The sequence below is a fragment of the Apodemus sylvaticus genome, chromosome 3 (genome assembly GCF_947179515.1).
Source record: "Apodemus sylvaticus chromosome 3, mApoSyl1.1, whole genome shotgun sequence".
NCBI classification, from domain to species: domain Eukaryota; kingdom Metazoa; phylum Chordata; class Mammalia; order Rodentia; family Muridae; genus Apodemus; species Apodemus sylvaticus.
The window spans coordinates 46,049,158-46,073,175 of record NC_067474.1 but is presented as its reverse complement, the minus strand read 5'-3'; the positions used below and the strand labels follow the sequence as shown (position 1 = coordinate 46,073,175).

Here is a 24,018-nt window from a genome sequence, read left to right as displayed (position 1 = left end):
TTCGTGTTGTCCATTCATCAAAACACTGCTAAGCCATCTGTATTCGCCACAGGCTTCTGTTCAGTAAGACTCGCTGGTACTTGGAAGCATGGTTTCTGTAGATTATAATGCAAACATTTCAAATATATGGAGAACTTTGTGACTATCGCCATGATCAATGACGATTGCCGCCTTTAACATCCTACAGAAAGTGGAAGAAATTGGGTGAGCTACAGCATGTGAGATTTAAATTAGATAAGTGAGGCTTCGCACATCAACTCTAATTAAACACTAAAATACATTAATAAGGGAAGTTAGAAAATACTTTCTTGGAAGACTTTGGGGATAAATGAAATCCCCTGCGTATACACATGTGACTGAAAATGCCATCAAGAAAGACAAAGGAGAAATTGCTTTCATATTCTATTTACTAAGAGTATATTCATATTTACCAAGATTATGTCTAAATAATTTAGTTTTCAGATTATGGGCATTTCATTCATGAAATACAGGCGTCAATCACAGTTACAGGCATGACTCACAGACCATTTAACCTTTAGCCAGTGTTTCACTTAATATGACTTTGGGCAAGGTGCTCAAAAGTGGTTTTACACTCAAGAGATATTTTTTCCCCAATAGGAAAAACCTTACTTCTTTTTAATTTAATTTTATTTTTTGGTTTTTCGAGACAGGGTTTCTCTGTGTAGCCCCGGCTGTCCTGAAACTCACTCTGTAGACCAGGTTGCCCTTGAACTCAGATGTCCACCTGCCTCTGCCTCCCAAGAGCTGGGATTAAAGACATGCACCACCACTGCCTGGCATTATATAATCCTACTTCTAAGTACCTGTTCTTCAAAATACCTTAGACCGTGTTGGCTAGATTTTATTTTCTACCAGTAAGAGATGCCATACCTGATTCTCTCAGTTTCAAGCTATTCTAATACTGTATCCCCATTTGTTGTTACAACTAAGTTACACTGTACAGAAAGTAATTTTCTTTACATCACACTGGTAATAGTTGTGATTACTTCAGGACTGATATTCAAAATCTATGACTTTCCTGTGTGGACTCCAAATTATCCAGGCTGACACTACACACTGGGTCTTTGTCAGTACACCATGGTTTTAAAGAATTCCTAGGCACTGGGCAGATGTCACTGTCCTCCTAAGCTATGTAAAACCCAGAGAAAACAATGCATTTTTGCCCAAGTTCCACTTGACAACTTTTAAGAAAAATCATAGTGTATAGTGCATTTTATGTTGAAAGTTAATGGCTTCATTTGAGTAGAGATGCCTGTCCGAGAAAATCCTCCACACTTCTGCTAGTTCAGTCTACTAGGGATATGTCATTCTTTATTTCTTTTAAGAATAAGCATTTAAAAAAACCCTATGCTTTTCCAAATTCCCTAGATAGATTTCAAGGGTGGAAACGACTTGGCTTTGGCAGAGTGGAGTCATAGACTCCTCTGGTAGGATGACCCTCAGTAGGAAGATGAGCCCTGAAAAATATGCAAGCAAGGTGTAATAGTAAGATGAACAGAACTAATTCATAGAGAGAATTAGAAAGGAGAAAAAAACATGCAGAAGGGGCCACTCATGCCAAGCAAGCTGCTCTAAGATGTGAGAACATTAGATCAGGAGGCAATCCTCCAGGCCACCTGAGGACAATCCTTTACAGAGGAGAGAAAACAAAGCCCAAAGAATGTAGGCTGCATTTTCAGTCTCTGCTGCGGCGTGGATCACAAGTGTTCCTCAGAGTTCCAGTGACAACCCTTTCCTCCCAGGGAGGCTGTATTGGGACAGCAGCAGACCTGTAGTAGGTGGAATGTAATGGGAGGGCTGTAGGTTACTGGGGATGCTCCTTTGAAGGGCACCGGTGGGGCCCTGGCCTCTCCCTTCTTCTCTGTGCCCATCGCCAGTGGTGAGTGGTTTTTCAACCCTGCCTTTTGTTCACATCATGGCACACCATCAGGTTCACACTGACAACAGACTAAGCTGTGTCATAAGCTCGTGAGTCAGAGCCAACATTTTCTCTTCATAAGCTGATCATCCCATGTATTTGTTGTAGCAGCTGACTAACATGATCTAATGCCAGAATGTGACAGAAGTATATTGTGCAATTCAGAATAGAAGAGCTTGCAGTGAGCGGAGGTAGACACCCATTTCTTCCTGAATACCACAATCCCTCCATTGGCCAGGCCACCTTCTTTATCTATTGAGTGATGGGGACAACAAGCCAAGTCTATAGGGACATGTGTCCGCAATCACGTGTTCCTTCTGATGGCCTTCTTCCTGCCCTGTCTTCTGAATGGCACTTTATCCACCAGTGAAGCACAACACAGGGTCTTGACAATGGAGAGAGGACTGGAGTCCAGGCTACAGACTCGGCTGTGTGAAGAACTCACACTCCAGAATATCCAGGAGAAAACCAAAGTAGAGTGCAGAGAAGAAGAGGGTGGAGAAGCTGCCAGGGAGAAGACACAAATGCGCAGAATTCCACATTGCGGGAGAGGATCATTCACACATCCAACCACATGGCAAACACAAAGGAGAGGGCACCGTGCAAGAGAGCCGGTCTCACAAACACAATGCTACTCAAAACGTAGTGTCAGTGATCTGCAATTTATATGGGCATAATAAACTCCATGCCTAAGACACAGCAGCCTAAACCACTCCCACCGAGACACAGCACATGTTAAAAGGGGCAAATTACCCACAGCATGAGGCTCTCCCATGTGGCTGGACCAGCAGCGGGACTATGGAATCCATCACTGATGTGGGCCAGACGCCCAACGAAGGGAGCCTTCTCAGGATTTTAAAAAAGAAACATGCGGGATGAATCTCTTGGTCTCGTAAGAAAGGAAGCTGGTTGTGTTTAACTGAGAACATTTGTCAGGAGGTGTCAGAGACATGCTCATCTGGTATTCGATAAACATTACTTTCAGGAAAGGAAACTAAACTGACAGATAACCTGAGACTGCCAGAGAAAGTCTAGGGCATTGCTCTGCAAGCCCCAGCCATCAGGGTCAGTCTCCAGCAGATCTTCCTTCGTTTCATCAGAGTTACATCTGTAATATAGAAGCTGCCACAGCTTTCTGTAAGCTGACGGCGATGAGCCAGGAAACCCAAGAGGGCTGCACTGGCTCCCCATGTGCAAACCGACCCTCTGCATCTCCACCCTCTCCTCACAAACTGGGTTTTCTCCTTTTTCTTCAGAGCAATGGTCGGGTTCGAACACAGAGGCATCTGTTTGCTTCTTGCTTATCTTTTCTCCTCCCCAGCTTCGTATAAGCTCCATCAGGTAGAGTTTTTATCTGTTCCATGCTCAGACATATTTGATCTACAGATTCATGCGACTCTTATACAATATTGTGCATGAGTGCTGGCTAACAAAATAAGAACGAGAGGTGGATGAGATTTTAGTACTGTGTAAAAGTCCTTTTGACAGACTGTAACACAGCTCCCTGAATGGAAAGAACCATGGTACTTTTTAAAAGTGACAATTTAGAAGTCAGGGAAGGAAATAGTTCTATTAAAAGCATTAAGGTACAGGGGAACACATCCTGGTAGTTGTAGGACCATAATCATGCTCTGTACTTCGGGAGGTGTGGGGCACCAAGGAGGGCTCCGAGCAGCATGAAAGGGTGGCTGTTTGCTGTCTTTGAACACTAACACTCTTGTCTGGCACTCTCTGGGTGTACAAATCACTTTTGCTGCATCTGTGCTATGTCCGGCTAACCTTTGGAGGCATCAAGGATTGAATCCTGATCTCAGAGAGAACCTGCTAATGGCGCAAGAGGCTGGTGGGCCAAAAGGACTATTATGATTTTGATTTAAGAACACTAGTTTTTACATTACAAATTAATTCAGTGTTTGTTTCGCATGGCTCAGGTAAAGGCAACACTCTCACAGATGGGTTACCCACCTGCCTGCCTCCACGGTTTATCACCAAGGGACCATTTTACAAAGCAGGTGGACGTCTCCACCCTTCATTGCCAAAGGGCTGGGAAATCAGGTAAGCAGAGAGAGGAGCGGTGCCTTTGTGCTTCAGGTGGGATTTATTACAAGTCCTGCATTTCATAGGTTCTGTTGTGTTATACTGAGGTGTGCTTGTATGTGTGTATGTGTGGGGGCGGGGTCTACAGAAGCAATAGACAGCAGAACGCCAAAGTCCTTCACACAGGAAATGTTAAGAAACAAATTAAGTCTCCTGTACAGTGGCTGTTCCATACTAATGGGGGTGGGGGAGAAAGGCACCAAGACCACATTCCACCTGAACCCTAGAATAACAGGTGGGGCATGAAGGGGCGGGCTGTAGGCAGTTCATCCCCTCACAAGCAAAGGTGGCACCGCATCTTCTCATCCCGAGGAGAGAAGGGATGGTGGCTGGGGAGATGAAGAGCTCTGGGGAATTATCGAGCAGAGGGGGTGACTCAGAGCCACATCTGGCAACACCTACAGACCTGTCAGAGCTGCCTGCGCTTGTCACCAGCTCAGAGGCTCACAAACAGGAAACTGCTGGCATGACTTCATCTGACTCTCAAACTCCTCACAGAGGAACTTGCCCCCAAGAAGTTACGAACTAAGTGCAGAGCAGAAGGGTGAGAGGTGAGGGTTCGGAGTTCAAGTTCAGGTGACAGGGCATCTAGCGAAGGAAGCGACTCTCAAAAATAATCTGGGTTCAGTGCCAAGCAACGTGGTCACCAAGGCCTGACTCCATAGGAAGGAAGAGAAAACTCAATTACATAGGGATGCAAGGAATCTGGAAACTGACCAAGTGAGATAAAGCTACTCATTCATTTGTCAGTCACCTGTGACATTCTGTGTCAGAGACCCCTCTCATGAGAGAAAACTCTAAACCTAACCTGGCCAAACCACAGGCTTTATTTCCCCGAGTGGAAGCGCCAGCGGGCAGAACAGTCCCATGACCATCTTATTCAGCAGCTCGACAGCACTGTCAAAGCCTGGTTTTACACCTGGTTCGCAGTTTGCTGAGAATAATTGCAAATTCACCGGCAGGGATCAATGACCAGAGTGAGTTACCCCAGAGCAGAGATACTTAGAGGACATGCCTCTACCTAGAAAGGACTACCTTAGTAGGAAAGGATGCCTGGCCATCCTGTGTCCCCAGCCATATCTGAAGAAGACTGCTTGACAGCTACGCATTGAGCAGCTCCTATGTGGCCACTCAGTGGCCACTGGAGAAACAGGCAAGGATCTGCTGGTCTAAAGAACACAAACAGAGATTAATTGTGGGATAGATGTTGATGACTAATCCACACAATTGAAACTCAACTCTAACCAGCATCAGACTGCAGCGGTGAGGTCATGAAACAGGGGATTTAAGCTAGATCAGGTGTCTTAGGGTTTTACTGCTGTGAGCAGACACCATGACCAAGACAACTCTTATAAAGACAACATTTAATCAGGGCTGGCTTACAGGTGCAGAGGTTCAGTCCATTATCATCAAGGTGGGAGCATGGCAGTGTCAGGCAGGCGTGGTGCAGGAGGAGCTGAGAGTCCTACATCTTCATTTGAAGGCAGCTAGCAGAATACTGACTTCTAGGCAGCTAAGATGAGGGTCTTAAAGCTCACACCCACAGTGGCACACCTACTCCAACAGGGCCACACCTTCCAATAGTACCACTTCCTGGGCCAAACATCTACAAACCATCATATGAAGAGAGGGGAAGCCTTCTGAAGGGACCCTGTAGCTCCTGGGGAGAAGACAGAAAGGGAGTACATTCTGAACAAGCAGGATGGCCTATGCAATAGTTACCCCAATGGAGCAGAGACAGGAGGTAAACTTGGAGCAAGATGAACCTAAAGAAGTAGTCAGGAGCCAAATCAAATTAACAGCACCCCTCACCACCTCTTCTTTCCTCCCTCTCTTGCTCCCTCCCCCTCTTTTTTATCCAGAACTAGGGGAATCTTGCCAGAAGTAATCAACAATTAACTTTATCTTTCCACATCCTCCCCCTTTCCCCCAGTATAATATTTTAATTAATTTTGGAGGAATTTTATACAATGCAACCTGATCATACTCACTTCCCATTCTTCCCAGGTCCACTCTCACACCGTTCCCCTCATCCCTCAACAATGACAACAGTAACAGCAAACCCCCACCAAGTTCAATTTGTATTTGCGATATACTCATTGAAGCATGGTCAAACTCCCAGTGGTCAGTCCCTTAAACAAAATTGAGTCTATTTCCGCCCCCATTCCTATCAGAAGCCATCAACTGTGAAGAGCTATACTTCTGCATCTTTATCACAATTTTTAAGGACCCACTTCAATAGCTTCCTGTATGGACTGTGTTTTGGTTGTTGTTTTGTTTTGTCTTTTGGAGGGACGTCAGGGAGCTTGTCACTGAAGCCTTCAGTATGTGAACTTCTTAGTTATAAGTCTGCAGTCATTGATACCACTGCAAAAGAAGCTTCTTTGTCCACAGTAGCCAGCAGCAGCACGGATGATGGACATAGACATAGGCAGTTTGGTTCTGTAGGGGTGGTTCTGATGCTAAGGTCCTGTTCCTCAATTGGTTCTTGATCTGTCAGTAAAGAAGTCATAGGCCAATTGCTGGGCAGAAGGGATAGGCGGGACTTCTGGGTCCCTGGAGGCAAGAGACAGATGCAAGGAAAGGATAGAGTTCACCATGCCTCTGATGGAGACAAGGTGGCCTGTCATGTGAGATCTTGAAATGGAGTAGCCACACAGGTTGCTCCTACAGGAGGGTAGTTGGGGGTATTTAGCAGGGACCAGTTGTAACTGAGCAATTAAACTTTAGGGTAGGTGGGAGGTGTAGAGCTAAGAGTATTGATAAGGGGATGCTAGTGCCCAGCAATTGTGCCAAGAAGGCAAGTTGAAAATGAACAACGTGTGTGTCTGTGTCTTTTATCCGTGGACTCAAGGGAAGCTGGTTGGGGCCTGGCATCACTGACCATTCCATTCCTGTAGCTTAGGTGGGGTTGCAAAGCTAAACGCAGCATGGTCCACGGACATCAACATCATCTCTGGTGCCTGCACAGATCACTGACATCAACATGGCTTCTGGTGGCAGCACGGACCGTGGACACCAAAGTAGTCTCCAGTGCCAGCATGGACCATGAAGTCCTTTAAGGAGGCTCAGTCCTCAAAACGAACCATCCTTCATATTGGGCATCTCTGTGCGTTGTGGGTAGCACTGGCCTAGCTGGCTGTGTCAGGGTGATGAGAGCAGATGCCAGCCTCCCAGAGGTCCGAGGTTCACTGTCCTCCACTGTGGTCCACCACTCCATCTCCAGTTCTGCTTCTCTCTGCCTCAAGTGCCACTCCTACCGCCTTCCCCATCTCTCTACCACAATTCATTTATTAATCTGGCACTAAAATCTGCTCTATGCCACATGTAATACTATTTGCCCAAACAGCTTTACAGGCAAATACTTACTGCAACCAGTCACTGATCGGGTTCAAGGTTTCTATAGCACCATAAATACTGGACTATCTCAGAGACTCATCTTGGCTATCCTGTTCCTGCCCAGAGTCAGGGAGATGGTGTGGATGGGTGGTGTGTCCAGGGGCAGGACTTGTGAGAGCTCCAGGCTACTTCACACCACCCTGCCCTTGGTGCTGTCTGCCCTGCACGTACCCTGGGCACAACCATTGTGCTTGTTGCATCTGCCGCAGTGGCTCCAGGCCTCAGGCGGGCCCTGTTGGGCAATGAGATCAATGCTCCTCTGTCTGACACAGCCGCATCTCTGGTGCCACTTCTCTCTGTTGCGGGCACTGCTCTATTTGGTAATTTTTTTTCCAATTCCAATAAATGAACTTGTAAAAGCATCTTCCCATAAGCCCCGCCACCATTTTAGTTGGTCTACCACCATATTGATTGGATAGGAATATTTGCCCCGCCCCCTCTTTAATTCAGTACTGGGGACTGAACCGAGGGCCTCACGCATGCTGGCTCAGTGCTTGACCACTGAGCTGCCTCTCCAGCCTTCTTTTCATGTTTTATTTTGAGGCAGGGTCTGGCGAGATGATCAGGCTAGCCTTGGACTCACTCTGTAGACCCGACAGGCTTTGAACCTGCAATCTTCCTGCCTCAGTCTCCTGAGCTTTACTATCAGGCCCAGAACATGTATTTCTATTCATCTTAAAATACCAAACTCTTTGTTCACATAAAGTTTTAGACATAGACATGTTACAAAGCACCTCTGTACACAATGTGCATTATGGATATTAAAAAGGCCATTCCATTCGCTTTCAAAGTATGTGTGTGTGGTGACAGCACCGAATTTATCCCACAGAGAAGGCGGCTTAGGAAGGTGGGAAGAAGGGGCACTAGCAGGTCTAGGAGTCAGCAGCACAAGGAAGTCATTTAAGAGGCTAAGGGAGAAGAATGATGCTGAGGAGGTGTGGCTTTGACCAGGCTGAGTGGGACCATGGGGCTGGGTAACAGAACAACAAGATGCAAAGGGTGGTGCTGGGGAAGATGATGCCAGCCACCCCCAGGCTCAGAGCGGAGTCTGGCATCTGTCCCCTCTTCTTGGGCTGTAACAATAGCAAGACTGTAGACCTCAGTCTCTGCTCTCTGTGGGTGGAGGACTCTGCTCACTTAGCAAGAGGATTAACTGAGAATTCTTCAAAGAAAAGTGCCCCAGAGCCCCTGGAAACACATGAAAATGCCTTAGAAACAGAAGACGCCACTATCTGCTCATGAGCCAACCAGGATCAGTTCCTACTCTAGCTTTTTATCACTTGTCAGCTAATCCATAATCTCTCAGTGGCTGAGTATAAATGGTGAAATCAGCCATGTTCTGTCCTTCAAATACTTAAAGCCTTCCATCGTGACTAACCGTGCATTTAACACACGGGTAAACAAGGAACTAAGTGGGTTTTCATCCTCCAAAGCAGACACATGCATGTGACAAAGTCATCTTAGAAACTTCCCTTCTGAAATGAGATAACTAATTACTCAGAGGAAAGGCAGAGCTTTTTCCCCCACTGGGAAACCAAGAATGCAGCCGGGCAGAGAGCAGCCTTGGACCATGGCAAATCAGGTCTGCAGCACAGTCCACAAAACAAGCCCCAGGGCAGCTAACACACGCGAAAGAGCGGACCAGACTGCGCACAGCTGATCTGCTCCTGAGAACATTGAATCTGGGTTTCAGAAAGAAACCGGATTCAAACTTCTCTAAGGATATTAACAAAGAGAGGAAAAAAAAAGGCATGGCAAGATAAAATAGCCAGCCGTAGCAAGGCAAGACGTGACGTACACAGACTTCGTAGCCCACACAGATTTGGCCTGAGTTACCCTGGAGAATTAGGAAACAGCCATTGTCTCTATCACTCAGGAAGGAAGTCCATGTCTCTTCCCAGATCCCAACTATTAACAAGCCAGAGCTCAGAGTACGCAGACAGCCCTCCCTTCAAAATAGGAGCACGACCCCTTTCTCCACTGCAGTAACTGGCTAAAGGAGGGCCATGGATCTTGTAGTCATGTGGAGACAAAAAAGGAAGTGAATGTTGAAAGCAAATCTAACTGGGTGAGCCAGAAGCCTGTACACTCAGGCGTCAGCAGAGGGGCAGGCATGGACAACACACCCATCTTTTATGGCTTTGGAAAAGTGTGTATAGATTTGTGCCTTTTATCCGAAGCATCAGGCAAACAGAGACAATAAACGGCGAGCTGAATGGAACACTGGTCTTTGGTGTCGGGCACAGAAAAACAAATAACCATTGCTTTTCAAAGCACCTTGATTCTGAGCATTTGCAGGCCAGCTACTGCTTCCTTAGAACTTACAGATTCTCTAAATTAAACATAAGCTTGCCTTTAGTTTGTGAAAAATATATGTGGAAAACAGTCAAAGTTTGAGAAAGGGAGTTGCCATGGAAACATACACCTCCCTAAAAGAACAGTCCATTGTCTCTTAAGAGGACCCTTGATACAGACACTTACTCGGTGTCTGTGTGTGGACACGAGGCCACAGACAATTCACAAAGGACAATCAGTGCACACACACACACTGGAGACATGCACAGATTAAGGAAGCCAAGTGGTTACTGTATGCAAGCAAGAGGGGATGAGCCCCTTTGTGTATGAGTGTGCGTGCTGGGGGAGGGGTGGGGGCAAGAATCATGTGAGCCTGACCCTGTGACATAGTTGAGACTCAGCCATCTTGGACAGCTTTGTTTAAAGCACAGTCCTGCAATGATCTGGGCACTTCATGCAATTACCACTGTGAACTGTGTTCCATGAATCCTTTTCCACTGTGGCTGTGAGTACTAGGAACGGCATTATAAAAATAGTTGGGTTTTTTTTTTCCCCTAGTAGAGCAGACTCAAGCCAAAAATAAACTAAATGGGAATTTTGTAGTGCAGACTTCTCAAAAACAAGAGTCTCAGTATACCTAAGACAAACACAGCCCTTTTATTAGAAACTTCTGTGTGAGTGTTCAGAAGCCATACAGTTTTTGGTCAGACTTCAATGCTGCACCTTCTCATTCCAGAGACAAACGGACCCTATGCAGACCGCAGGGGAGCTGCCATCTTGACAGTTTCCTTGGCTATTAAAAAGAGTTTTTGCTCTCACACTTCCACCAGAAGAGGCCAAACTATGATGTAGCCCTTTTACAACAGGATGGTCAAAAGTTGGATGAGCAAAAAGGGAATTTTTCAAGGTACTACAACCTCAAAATCATTGCAATAAGAGTTTGGTTTAAGAAAGCCAAAGCCACCTAAAGTGTCACTGCTATGAAAATTTTACCCTTTTGCAGCTATAATGCCCGTGAGCAGTACCAATGGTTTTCAAATCCTATTAACAACTATAACAGTGTTACTATTTCTACTAAGACACAAGCACTTCACAACATTATGTAATCCATTAGGTAAATGAGATCTATTTTTAACCACATCTTGCAAATGAGAAATCACTATTCATGGTTTTCTGAGAATCAAGTATAATTAATGTATGAATTTTAAGTAAATATAAACAGTAATGTTCACATGTCTGGATATGGAACATATCATGACTGGGTACAGCTGAAGAACTAAGTGAGAAAAGTCATTCAAATGTTGGTTCAAATATGCATGTGCTCGCATGCGCGTGCGCACGTGCACACACACACACACACACACACATACCCGCATATGCACATGAACCCACCCACCCACGCACTACCCATGCAAACGCACAAGCATATGCACACATGCTCACACATACACATACACACACACACAAACACACACACACACACACACACACACACACACACACACACACACACACAGACATGAAGTAGTAAGGTAGGGGAGGACTTGCTAAGATGGATTCTAACCCCAGCAAGAGGGGATGAAAGATGAGAGATATGAAGTTGTTAAACGATAAGAAAAATTCAAATCAAATTAGGGCCAGGTAAAGCAGATTGGGGACAGAGTACCATCAGTTGTACATGTGTGAGGGAGTGGTGAGAATGTTTTTCACCTCCCCAACACTGCCCATAGCAGACAGCAGGCAGTGGACCACAATTCCAAGCGCGGGCATGATGTAGTACACTGGAGCCCTATGAAAGTACCACATACTCAGCAAGGAGGCCAACCGTCCCGGGGGAGCAGTTAAACATTGGAATAAATGGAACATCTGGCCAAAAGCTTTCATTTCCCATGGACTTCCAGGCTAGAGCTGCTCCGATGTCCACTGCCCCTTTGAGCCTGAGACCCAGCGGCTCTTCAGAAAGTTCTTTTGAGCCCAAAGCTGGAGACTGCTCCCAGGCACCTGCTCACAGTCCACTAGAGCACTTGGCTGATTTTCAGACCTGGGCTTTCTTGCTAGCTTCTAAAGTCCTTACAGGCGGTGACTACATGTTCTGTTCATCTCTGAGGCCTTGTGAAGGTTTATAAGCTGGCGAAGCTCTTTAAACATTGATCTGACAGAGTGAGCCTTAGCACTGGATTTACTTAAGTCACAGTGTTCTTACAGATCAGATAGTGTGTTAATTGGATGACGGTCTGAGAATAATAGAGAAGGTTAAAAGAAAACAAGTTCCTACTTATCTCAAAACAAAAACCAAAACCAGAGACCAGAGCTCATGGCATTCATATGGGCTTTTATTTCCTAAGGAAGAGAGAGCCAAGAACCACCATGGTTTTTTGTACTTAGAATACCAGGCAAGGGAACTACATGGTCAAGATGTCCCCTATTCCTTTGTCTTGAAGGAGTCTTGTTCTAACCATGTCACATTAAATTTCTGGAATTGCAGCCAACCACTGGAAAACACCTCAGGAAACTAAATACACCTCGTGTTCTGGTAGGAGACCTGGATTTTTAAAAATGACAAAGAAAATGATGCTAGTCACATAACAAAAACTGATATAACCTTCATATTCTCCTAAGCCCCTTACAAGTTGTGTTGCTTCTCCTGAGTATAAACCACAAGGCAGGAGACCCTCTTCTCTGTCCCTACAGTCAACTTCTCCAAGATGATGCTTATTAATTCAGACTTCAGCAGGATTCTCCAGTAGGGATCCCCAAGGAACCATCTCAGAGCAAGTGTCACATGAAGACTTTCAGGGCACCAACATTTTCGTCTACACAAAGGCCGAGACCTTTTCTGAGGCAGATTGCAGATGAACAGTCCACAGCAGCCCTTAGTTTACCCTCTGAGAAAGGTGGGACCAGTGCACGGGTTGAACCAGGTGAGGGTGAGGAAGTGAAGTTTATACCCGAATTCCTGAAACAATACTGCTCTGAAGCCTAGTCCAGAAACTTTAATTTCAATTTAGAGTTAACTGGATCTCTGAAGGAGTCCACCCATCTTTTCATGATGAGCTGGGCATTCCATTTTAGAGATTTGGAGCACAATTTTAAAAGGAAAAACGTATAAAATTTTAAATGTATTTTCGCTGTCCGTGTGTGTGCACACTGGTGTGTATGGGGTACATGTGTGGGAGAGTGTGCATACACACATGCTGAATGCAGAGGCTGATATTAGCTGTCTTGTCTGTTAATTTGCATCCTTAACAACGAAGCAGGGCCTCTCACTAGAACTCGGAGCTTGAGGACTGAATACCCAAGCGAGCCTGGTCCCTGCAGGGAACCCGGGGTCTCTAGGATTAGAGCTGGGCTGCCCTGACTGCTGGGTTTACGAGCAGCTGGGGAGCTGCATCCAGCCTATACCCTCCAGGTAACTGCTTTACCCACTGAGACATCTTGCCAGCTCTGAGCATAACAGGAAAGGTGGATATTCGTCTTTTTTGAAAAGGAGGGGCACACACACCATCCTGTGAAATGCCCACAAAAGCTGATGCGTCAGGACATCCCAGAGACGAAGCCATACGAGATGGCTCACCCTCCTAAGGGGCAGAAAGGCTCCAGAGTCTTCTTTAAGTGGAAACATTTCCAAGATATACACATAACTTCCATGTTCTAAGTCTAAAACATATAACACATTTCTTTCTTGGGAACAGAATTGAAAATACCAGCTTATGAGTCAATAAATATTTAAAGATATGCATATTTGGTCAGAGATGGAAACACAGATGCTGGGGACCACAGAGGAAGTTTGTCTTTCCAGAAGCATCCCTGACATCAACTACTGTCTTTGGTCTCATCTTACAGAGATAGAATAGAACTGCAGTACAGGGTGAAGTGTGTGTGTGTGTGGTGGGGCAGGGTCTCAGGTAGTTGAGGTTGGCCATGAAAATGCACTTGGATGAACATATGTGTGTGTGTCTGTGTTTGCTCTATCTATATCTCTCTGCATGAATGTCTGTGTGTGTCTCTGTGTGTGCTTCTGTGTGCATGCACATGTAGCATATGTGTGTGTGTGTGTGTGTGTGTGTGTGGTATAGGGCAGGGTCTCAGGTAGCTGAGGCTGGCCTTGAAAATGACCTTGGATAACCCCCATTCTGTCTTTGTGTCTGTTTTAGTGTCTGCGTGTGACTGCCTCTCTCTCTACACGTGTGTGTCTGTTTGTCTGTCTGTCTGTCTCTCTCTGTCTCTGTCTCTGTCTCTGTCTCTCTCTCTCTCTCTGTGTGTGTGTGTGTGTGTGTGTGTGTGTGTATAGGCTAGAGTTTAATAACCTCAAGTGTCTTCTTTGCTGTTTTGCTCTTTAATTTCTTTTTAGAGACAGGGTTTCTCACTTTTTAGAGACAGGTTTCTCACTGAACCTGTTGCTCGCCGAGCCAGCAACTGCTGGACAGTAAGCTGCAGGCATCTGTTTCCCTTTCTCTGGCCCTGGTCTCGGGGTTACAGACTCGTGCTGCCAATCCCAGCTTTTAACAAGGGTCCTGGAGACTTGAACTCAGCCCCTGCCCTTACACTTACACGGACAGCTAGCCATGTGCAATCGTGCTACCTCCTTGGGCCCAGACCTTGGCTTTCTGAACCCGTCTCTGATTACGGTTCACCTCACACCTAGTTTGTTTGGTGATAGGATCAAATGATGAGCTTTGTGCATGCTAGGCCAGCACTGTACCTACCACCTCAGCTGCATCCCTGTCCTCCAGGGTAACCTGCTGAGGAGGACACTGTTTAGACAAGCCTGGGATGAGCCAAAGGCAGAAGTTTCCTAGCCATCCATGGCTTCCCTCTTCCCTGTGTGGCCGCTCTCAAATGCCGCTCTCAGAAACCCATACTCCTGCTGCAGCTCCTGCACTGGAGGCTCCCAGGCACTTCTGGCCAGCACAGACTCAGCCAGCTTTCTCATTGGTGTTGCGTTTACTCCGTGGTTGGGAAGGAGTCCTTGGCTGGTTCACCACCCTGAGTGCCAATGACTGAATTCTCCAATGCAGTCCTTGGTTTTGCTGAGGTAGTCTCAAATACTGCCAGGGGAAAGGAATCAGTATAATCTCTCGTAAGGGGCAGACTGGCACGCACACCCTCCATCTGGATAATACAGGCATTAGAAAGTCCCTGTTTTTTTGATCATGGGAATCATCTTCTAAGAGTGTAGCCTCTGGAACTGCTGGATACTGGCTATCTAAACAAGCAGGCTGTGCAAGGAGTCTGACCAGACCTTAGACTTAAAAATATGGAAGACTGGCTTAAAAATATGGAAGTCCAAATCACAGAAGATTGCTTAATACAAAATTTAAATAATAATCTATACTACTTTCAGAATATGTGAAGCAAAAGCAAATAATAAATTAAAAACTGTCTGTGGGTGTCCATGGGGCGGGACACACATTACAGGTCCCCAAATAACACTAAAGCTGAGAGGACCAGTGATTATTTAACAGTGCCTGCAGAACAACACAAATGCTCAACCGTTCTATTCTCTGTTATATCGTTTGAACCCAAACAATGTAACCATGTGCTAATGACGTAGTGGCTGCTGGACAAACACATATACAGTAGGAAGTACTACTTTTATTTCCTTTTTAAGTAACCTTGTAAAAAATTATTAATGGAACATCTATCTGTTATATTGCAGAACTTCAGGCTGTGGCATCAGCATAGATCCTACCACCCTCCCTTCCTGTCCAACAAGTGACTTGCAAAACTCACTTTAGCAGCACGATGAGGTCATCAAAAGGAATGTGGTCTAGTTTAATGCTGAAGCAGGACCTGCTTCCAACTAATATTGGCACACTGCACTACAGGAGCTTCCCCCATGATGGAAAATATATGCCGCCAACCCTAGAGCTGTACTCGGACTTAATATGCTGTCCCCGTGTACCTTGGCACACAGGTTGGGAAAAGCAGATAAACAACGAAAAGATAACAGCTGCTTTCTCGCAGACTATTGGTAATTTGAAAACAATAACAGAAAAGGTTTACTGAACCCTTTCTGAAGAAGCATCTGTTGGTTTTTACAATTAAAATCCACTGTAGTGGCTCGCAGTCTCTCAGAAATCCTTTGTCCTTTCAGGAAGGTGGATAGTTTGCTCCCTGTCAAGTTTGCTCCCTGAAGCAAAAAATCTCAGGATAGACATTAAGCAAGGAAACGCCTTGGGTAATGCTTTCATTACTAAAAAAGCAAAACCATAAAAAGCACGGCTCTCATGAATAGCCTTCAATAACTCTTCCTATTCAGAGTCCTGTCTGATCCTTACCCAGGTCAGATCAATGAAGTCACCAGTGCCACTAACCCAGACATTCACCCTACTTCCTGCGGGTAGCCACTACCATTGTTCAACAATAAACTCTCTGTCCCTCTCCGATGTGCTGTACAGAGCACAGTTGTGCCCTCGTGGGAACTGAGCTATAAATGGCCCTTTGCTATTGGTCTGCGGGGCTGTGGGCTCCAGGTTAACGGTGCTCCTTTAGAAATGGTGCCTGCTGCTTGTCACCCCGGGACTCGCTGCCCCCTTTGTTCTCTGCTGCTTCCTTCTGACCTGTTTGTCAGTTTTTGTACTAAAGGAATGAATAGCCTATTATATCTTCACCAGTTGGGACTTTCAGAACCAATCCAGTGAGTTGAGTATAACAGACAATTAGTCCCTTAGGGTATTTAGTTGTTGGTGAATATTTTGTTTGTCTCTGGGTTTATGGAGGTTGATGGGTAGAAATGAGTATTTTCCTATCAAATGCTAGATTTTTAAACCCAAGGAATCTTTAATTTTGTTACCACATAGTTGGAGTTTTACTGAAATCGACATTTTTTTTATTCAGTTGGTGTGTGTGTGTGTGTGTAGTGTATGTACTTAAAGTCAATATCAAGTGTCTTTTCTCAATCTCTTTACAACATATTTCTGAGTCAGGGTGTCTCACTGAACCTGAAGTTTACCAGTTTGGCTAGACTGGCCTGTGAATGAACTTTAAGTACCTGCCTGTCTCTGCACCTGCAGGGGTAGGTTACAGACACATAACTACTACTTTTTACATGAGTTCTAGGAAGCCAAACTTAGGTCTTCATGCTTGTGTGGCAAACATTTTATCCACTGAGCTATCTTCTCAGTGTCCTTCTGTATTTTGAGTAGAGATGCCCAAAGATCTATAAAAACACTCACTGTTTCAATCTATTAACTTCTACAAATGGACACATTAATCTCTACTTCAAGTTAGAATTAATTATGGTGTAGTGATGCAATGTGTACAGTTTGGTTGCATCTTAATATAAGCAGTGCTCCACACAGTCTTAGAGCTGCTCTTTAAAATATGAATCAATAGCTTGCCATCTTCCTGTAAGTGCACAGCACCTCCCAGTTAAATTCATCACGCTTGCCATAGTCTTTATCTTGTGAGCTGTCTATCTCCTCAACTGGGACTAAATTCAACAAGGGCTGGAAGGTATCTTTACCCACACAGGGGTAGGTGATTTATCTGTTTCCAGCGCCTAAAGATAAAGAACTCAATCAGCATTTCTTGAAAAGCAAGTGAATGAGGGGTTTATCCTTAACAATTTTAGTTATGCTTTTTTTTAAAACTGTATGTTTGGGTGGTTTGCCTGGATGTACGTCTGCATCTGTACACACTGGAGGTCAGAAGAAGGGATCAAATCACCTGGGGTTAGTTACAAATACTCGTGAGTTGCCATGTAGGTGCTGGGAATCAAGCCCTGGTCCTCTGGATGAACAAGTGTTCTTAACTGTGGTGCCATCTCTCTAGACCTTAAAGATTTTTTTTATAACACTGCTTCAGTGGATCAAAAAAGAAGACAACGTCCTCTAAAATATTAATATTTATGAAAACCACTTTAAATGCCGGAGACCAAGACTGTATCATATTTTGGAGCTTTTCAGACTTGGGGACATCTGTGTGATCTTGGACATTTAAATATCCCTAATTGTAGAAATCCCAGATCCAAAATTCTTGAAAACTTGAAACTTTCTGGGTGACCAAACTGAAGCATTTCAGAATTTCGATTTCTAGTTTGGGATGTGTTTGTTTTCCTTAAGCGAGTACCAGTCTCCTGGTGACATTAAGCCAATGTCACCGAAGTAAAACATAACCACGAAAGAGAGCTCACTCAGTCATTTCTGTTTCCTATCTGGATGGTTCAGCTCTGAAGTCAGGAAGAATTGTACTCCCAGGATGTGGCATGTTCACTAAGGACACTGAAGAGGCCAAAGGGAGCACATGGAGGGTCAGCTAAACTGTAAGATGATAACGGCTGTCAGAAAGGACAAGAAAGCTAGAGTACAGGGCTCAGTTAACCCTGAGGCAGGAAGCAGGAGACAGTGGCTACTGGGGGTGTGTAATCGATGAGGAAGTTGCACATTCAAAGAAAGCTTAGCATCTACACCCAGGGTACTCGAGCCAAAGCCAAAGTCTCTGAAGAGGAATCTACCTCAGGTAAGAAAAACATTCTTCACACTCACTCTTCCTGAGATAAAAAAAATTATGTGTGCGTGTGTATATCTATATCTATATTTACATCTATATCTAATCTATCTGCATCTATAGCTATGATCTATTAAGACAACAGGAAGCTATGGAGCACCTGGAAGAAGCAAATGCAATACATCCTCAGAATAATGAATTTTATCCAAGTTTCAAAGGGTTTTCATTCACAGAGATCCCAGAAATTCAGTTCATAATTTAAAAAAACCAACAAAAGAAAGCAAAACAAAATCACAGACCATACAAGAAGCTAGCCAACATGAATTAGAATGAGGTAGAACAAATGTAGAGTCGGCGTCTCAAAGGCTGTAGGTATCACACAGACTCAATGCAAAATGAAAAACACTCAGGTTTACAGAAAGAAAAGACTTCAAATATTAAGAAGAAAAAAACCAACCAAACCAAATCATGTTTATTCATATTTTTTAAAGAGCAAAATAAATCAAGAAAAGAAAACCCAGTAATTCTAAATAGGATCAATGAGTGAGTTTGATACCAGATCAGATGCAGCTAAAATGGGGCTGGTGGTGTGGAGATTATACGTAAACATGTAAGCAAAGAGAAAAGAGACATACTGTGAGAAAAGAGACACACTGTGAGAGAGGCTGAGAGAGAGGGAGGCTACAGCCAGCGAGCCAGCCTGAGAGGTGATCTCTCCTCTAAGCTTCCAGATTCTCTAAATCTGGGAAGCCAAGTGGCTACTAAATAAAAGAGGTCCTCACTCAGACCACATAGCTGGCTACCACTTAAGACGTCACTAGCCAGGGGGAAAAGGCAGAGTAGCTGCCAATGATGGATGACAGACTATTGATTGGCTGATTTCCTGGAAGATGAGAAATCCTTGGGAAATGTCTATTAAAAAACAAACAAACAAACTAGGAGCAAATCATACTTTCTACTTGTATGGCTGGCAAAGCTAGCTTTCACAACCAAAAACAAATAAAAATGTATTTGGGGGCAAACAAAAATAAATTGAGGAAATCTAAGTTAAAAAGCATTGTATCGAAGGAACTTCTACAGGATGCACAGCCAAGAGCAGTGAACTGCAATAAGGCAGAAACCGTGAGCCAACGCGGATGACTAACCCTAAACAGCCACAAACCGTGAAGAAGAATGCTGAGCAATGTCTAAAGATGAGACAAAATTAAAAATTATATAACCAGGGCAATGCTGTAAAACTTTTATAGCCATTAGAGCAAAAGCAAGTGATCACAATTAAGAAAGTTTAAGATTCTTGTACTGTTGTGGAGAAAAAGTGAGGCTGACACACTTACTATGAGACGGTAAGTTAGAAAGGATAACAGCGTATCTAGGGCCAGTACTAAAAGATGCTTTCAAGAAGAAACACAGATTTATGAAAATAAAACCAAGAAAATACCATCCAACCTAAACAAAGCAGGAAAGAAACAGAGAAGCCAAAGGAAATCAAGACTGAAGGCGAAAGGACCGGACAGGAGAGCTAGCGGGGAGGCGCAGGTGCTGCCAGGGAGGACAACCCAGCAATAGAAACAAAGTATACTTTTGGTTACATTTTAAAAACAAGCTATCTGTTCACACAAAGAGTCACAGGTCAAAATTCACAGCAGCTTGCTTTACAATTCCCCAAGGAAATAATTCGAATGTGCAGCTACTGCTGGATGAGTCAACACACCAGGGAAGTGTATTTACACGGAAAAGACGAACTACCGGAAAAGACGAACTACCGAGACTCTAACAACATGGATGGCAGTGCAAGGCAGACGTCACAGTCTACACATTGGGTTAATCCATTTATATGACATTCAAGAAAAGAGGAAACTACAGAGATAAAAGCAAATGGGAGGTGGAAGGCGGGAAGCAGAGGGTTAACGGGCAGGAGCACTTTTGGCTATTAGGGAGATGATGTGTGTCTTTGTTGTGGTCATGGCTGCAGGATGGCACATACTTGCGAAAACTCATCCAAATGTATGTTTAGAATGTGCGACTTTCATTATACGAAAAATGATACTGTAACAAAACCAGTAAGAAACACAAAATTCAATCACACAACTTACAAAAGGGAAAGTCAAATAACAAACATTAGCCTGTGAATCTGAATTAGCTAAATCAGACGAACACAAAATTGATTTTGAGAAAGATTTTTTAAAGTATCATAGTATACTATTAATAAACATTTAACCAAGAAACATATCAATACTATGTTCCTAATAACATCTTCAAAATATATAAAACCTGAAGTTCACAGGACCTCAGGGAAAACTGAGCACAGGACAGATTTAGGTGAACATGAATTTAAAAAATCCCCCCCCCAAAATATTAGCAACTCAAATCTAATGATTTGCAAAGAAAGAAAAAGGATACCCAAGATCAAATTATTTCCATAATTAAAATACCAATCAATGTTTTCATCATTGTTTCAATCATCAGATATAGATGATTCATTCAATACAATACTTGTTTGCAAATAAAATTCTCAATAAACGAAAAGTAGAAGGAAACATATTTAATTGGATAAAGAGGTCATGAAATGCCCCCATCAGAAGCATCCTTCTCCAGGGTAAAACTTAGATCATTGCTTCTAAGGCCAATGAGAAGCTGTTAAACTCTAGATGCTCCAGCAAGCTAAATAAGACAATAAAAAGGAACTAAGATCATAGCAATTAGAAAGCCAAGTCTACCCAAACTTGCAGATGATATGATTTAAACAGGAAAACCCCTAAATAAGCTGTAATTTCTTTTTATTATACAGAGGCCAGTAGGTTTATCATATACATGATAAAATGTATAGACATTCAACCATAAGATTGCTACATAAATTATGGTATAATAATAAAACCATACAGAAATGGATGAACTTTATAGTATATAGATTGAACTAAAATCATACAGGTTAATATGATAAAACTCAGAATAAAACATTTTGTAGTGATCAAGCCACAATATAATTAACAGGACCCCACTCATACAAGTGTCAAACTAATGCAGTATCACTTAGGGATGCATATATATGCATATGTATATGCATTTTTATATATGCATGTATGCAAGATGATGATGAAGATGATGAAGACAGAGTATTTTAAGCTCAGAAAAGTTGTAGTGGAAGGTTTCAGTAAGAGAAAGGCATTCAGGTTTCACAACACTGAGGATGTCCAGACAGGCCAGGGGCCCAGAGCATCCTCTGCTTAATGCCCGCCTTATATTCCTCTTAAAGCACACCACAGCTCCACAACATTGTTTCACACCGGACAGCAGGCATCTAGGAATTTCTATCCCTGAATCTAAATTTTGAAATGAATATATGCTTTTTCTTACTCTTTATTCTAGGAAAGTTGAAAGCCCTCATTTATACAACCATTTTCCTAACACACTTAGATAATAAACTGTCAATAGGATGCAAAAGCAGAGAGCAAAATTATTGCACATTTGTACCTATCTGCACATGATAGAAAGTTAAAAGAACAGCTAAATAATGCAGAAAATACTAACAAACATTTAAATGACTTGAATTCTTACATTAAAACTCATTTAACTGAGGAAAAATTAATTCTTTTTTGAAAATAAAGTTTAGTTTTGAAGGTGTGAGACTCTTTTCTGCCTTATCAGATGTATTCAAACTGCCAATATATGAAATTGTATAAATGACCAAAACTCCTCAAGAGTTTGATTCCTAAGCTGAGCAGGGTAGTTCAACTCTTGTCCAGAGACTGAGGAGCCTGAGGTACAGGGTGAATTCCAGGAAGTGTGGGTTACTGAGAGGCAGTGCTTTAAACAACCCCAAGAAGACTCACACACACCTACACTCCCACACACACACACACACACACACACACACACACACACACACACACACACACACACACACACCGGTATGGTGGTGGTGGGAGAGACAGAAGAGAGAATGAGAATTTGTTCCTGACAGCCCAAAGATTGAAAATACCTACACAAGGAGTCAAAGCCCACCCTGTTGTGATAGTTACCAGTGTGTGCCCTGTCCACAAAGGGCTGCCATGTAGCCACAGACTCTCCATCAAATGGGTGCTGATGACCCAGCTGCCCTGAGGTGGACTTGAGCTGTGCCGTGATACCAACAGGAGAAATATTTTCTTTTTCTTTTCTTTGAGATTTAGAACAACCACACAATCTAGACATGTTTTTCTTTTACTTAAGAAACGATATGCTACAAATGGTTGATGGAGGTTACTTGGTCATTTAAATGATCTATTTGATCATTACCTCCTGGGCCAATGTCTTCCTCATCTCTAACAAGCTTCACCCACCCCGGAACTTCAACTTCTCCCTGTCCAAGTTGTAATTTTTATGGAGCACGTAAACGTTACTACAGTACGTCCAGCATGAGCATCTTCAGTTCTGACCCAGGGCTACGCGATGGCCTCCGCCCACGTACAGCACATGACACCCTTAGAGCATCCTCTCTACCCTGGCTGCATGTTCTGAGTGGATTGAAGCTCTGCATTAGTCTGCTAGCATTCCAGCATTGCAATATTTAACAAGGTCTACAGGATTGCATATTTTGTGCTTCCTCTCTCTTGGAAAATAAATCTTTGCCCTCCTAAAAAAATATTTTTCTTCAAAACTCGGCGAACCTCAAGGCATCTCAAACTAACCTGCATTCTGCAGACGCACACTGCTGTTGTTCCATTTTATACACACTGTTATCTTATGTGCACAGGTCTTCTCGACTGCATGGCAGACAGCCTGGGCGCGGAGAGTGTCTTTTGTATCTGCGCCATGCAGTTCAGCCATCATTCCTGAGCACCTCCAGCAGACCTGTGCGCCGCTTCCACGTCACCCAGAGCCCCACCTCAGGGAACAAGTTATCACTCCTTTCTTATACAGACAAGGAAGCAAGACTCAGAGGAGTCCCAGCAGTGGCGCAGCCAGGAAAGGCTGAGACTCTCTCGAGGGCTTGAGGCATTCTGACTATACCTCGGGGTAGCTCCTGACGCCTCTGGTGGCCCGCAAACCAACATGGGAGTGAGATGGTCAGAGGCCCAGCCATCCGGCAAAGCTTGCGATCAGTGCTGTACAGCATACAGAGGAGGCAGTTCTCAGCTGCCCCAGGCTTCTTCTGCCCCCACTTTTCATCATTACGAGGGTTCATATTTATCATTCTATGCTACGACTCTTTTGACCCTATAAAGTCTTGTGAGCCATAAATTTTGTAGTCATTTTACTCTGTTGCCTTAAGTCCTCTCCTCCTTTTCTGAAAAACTGAAGGAAGGCCAAAGGCACTGGGGGTGGGGGTGGAGAGTGCCAGGAAATTACCACTTCAGTTCTCGGCAGTTCCTGGATGCGCCTCTTCACCACATGCTTGTGGGCCAGGATGGTAATAGATGGTGTCAATCAAAGTCAAACTTGCTGTCACCACTCTTGACAGAAGGGAAGATGCACAACCCGTGTTTACATTATGTGCAGGGTGTGTCACCAACCCCAACTCCCCTCCCCCTTCTTCCTGGGGAAATTCAAAGCTAGCTGTGGCCTTGTTACAGACTCCAGGAAGAGTGACGTGCCATCTGGCTTGAACCGCTCACCTGGCTCCTTACTATCATCTAAAATGGCAACCATGGACCTTCACAGACCCACAGCCAAACATCACCCTACACTCAGCACCGGGATACAGGCAGAGAGCCGAGACCTTAGCTGTGGCGGCTCCAAACAATGCACAGTTGGAAGGGAAGGTGTGTTGGTTCACAGTGTCTTGGTTCCTGAGCCTCACTTACCAGGATGGGTTTTAGCGACTGTGCGTAAGCACTGATGCTACTTGTCACTCCTTA

At 44.1% G+C, this 24,018-nt stretch overlaps 1 protein-coding gene across 8 annotated transcripts in view; it reads right to left on the bottom strand.

Annotated features, from left to right (window-relative positions):
* The window catches only part of Bach2 (BTB domain and CNC homolog 2), a 353,635-nt gene that overhangs the window by 209,206 nt on the left and 120,411 nt on the right, over positions 1 to 24,018 (bottom strand). The window contains exon 1 of one of the 8 annotated variants that reach the window (XM_052176183.1): positions 5,420 to 5,523. The exons of the other annotated variants lie outside the window; for them this stretch is intronic. The gene's annotated coding sequence lies outside the window, so the exon portion shown is untranslated. Of the gene's footprint in view, positions 1 to 5,419; positions 5,524 to 24,018 lie in introns of those variants that run through there. 8 annotated transcript variants of the gene reach the window in all.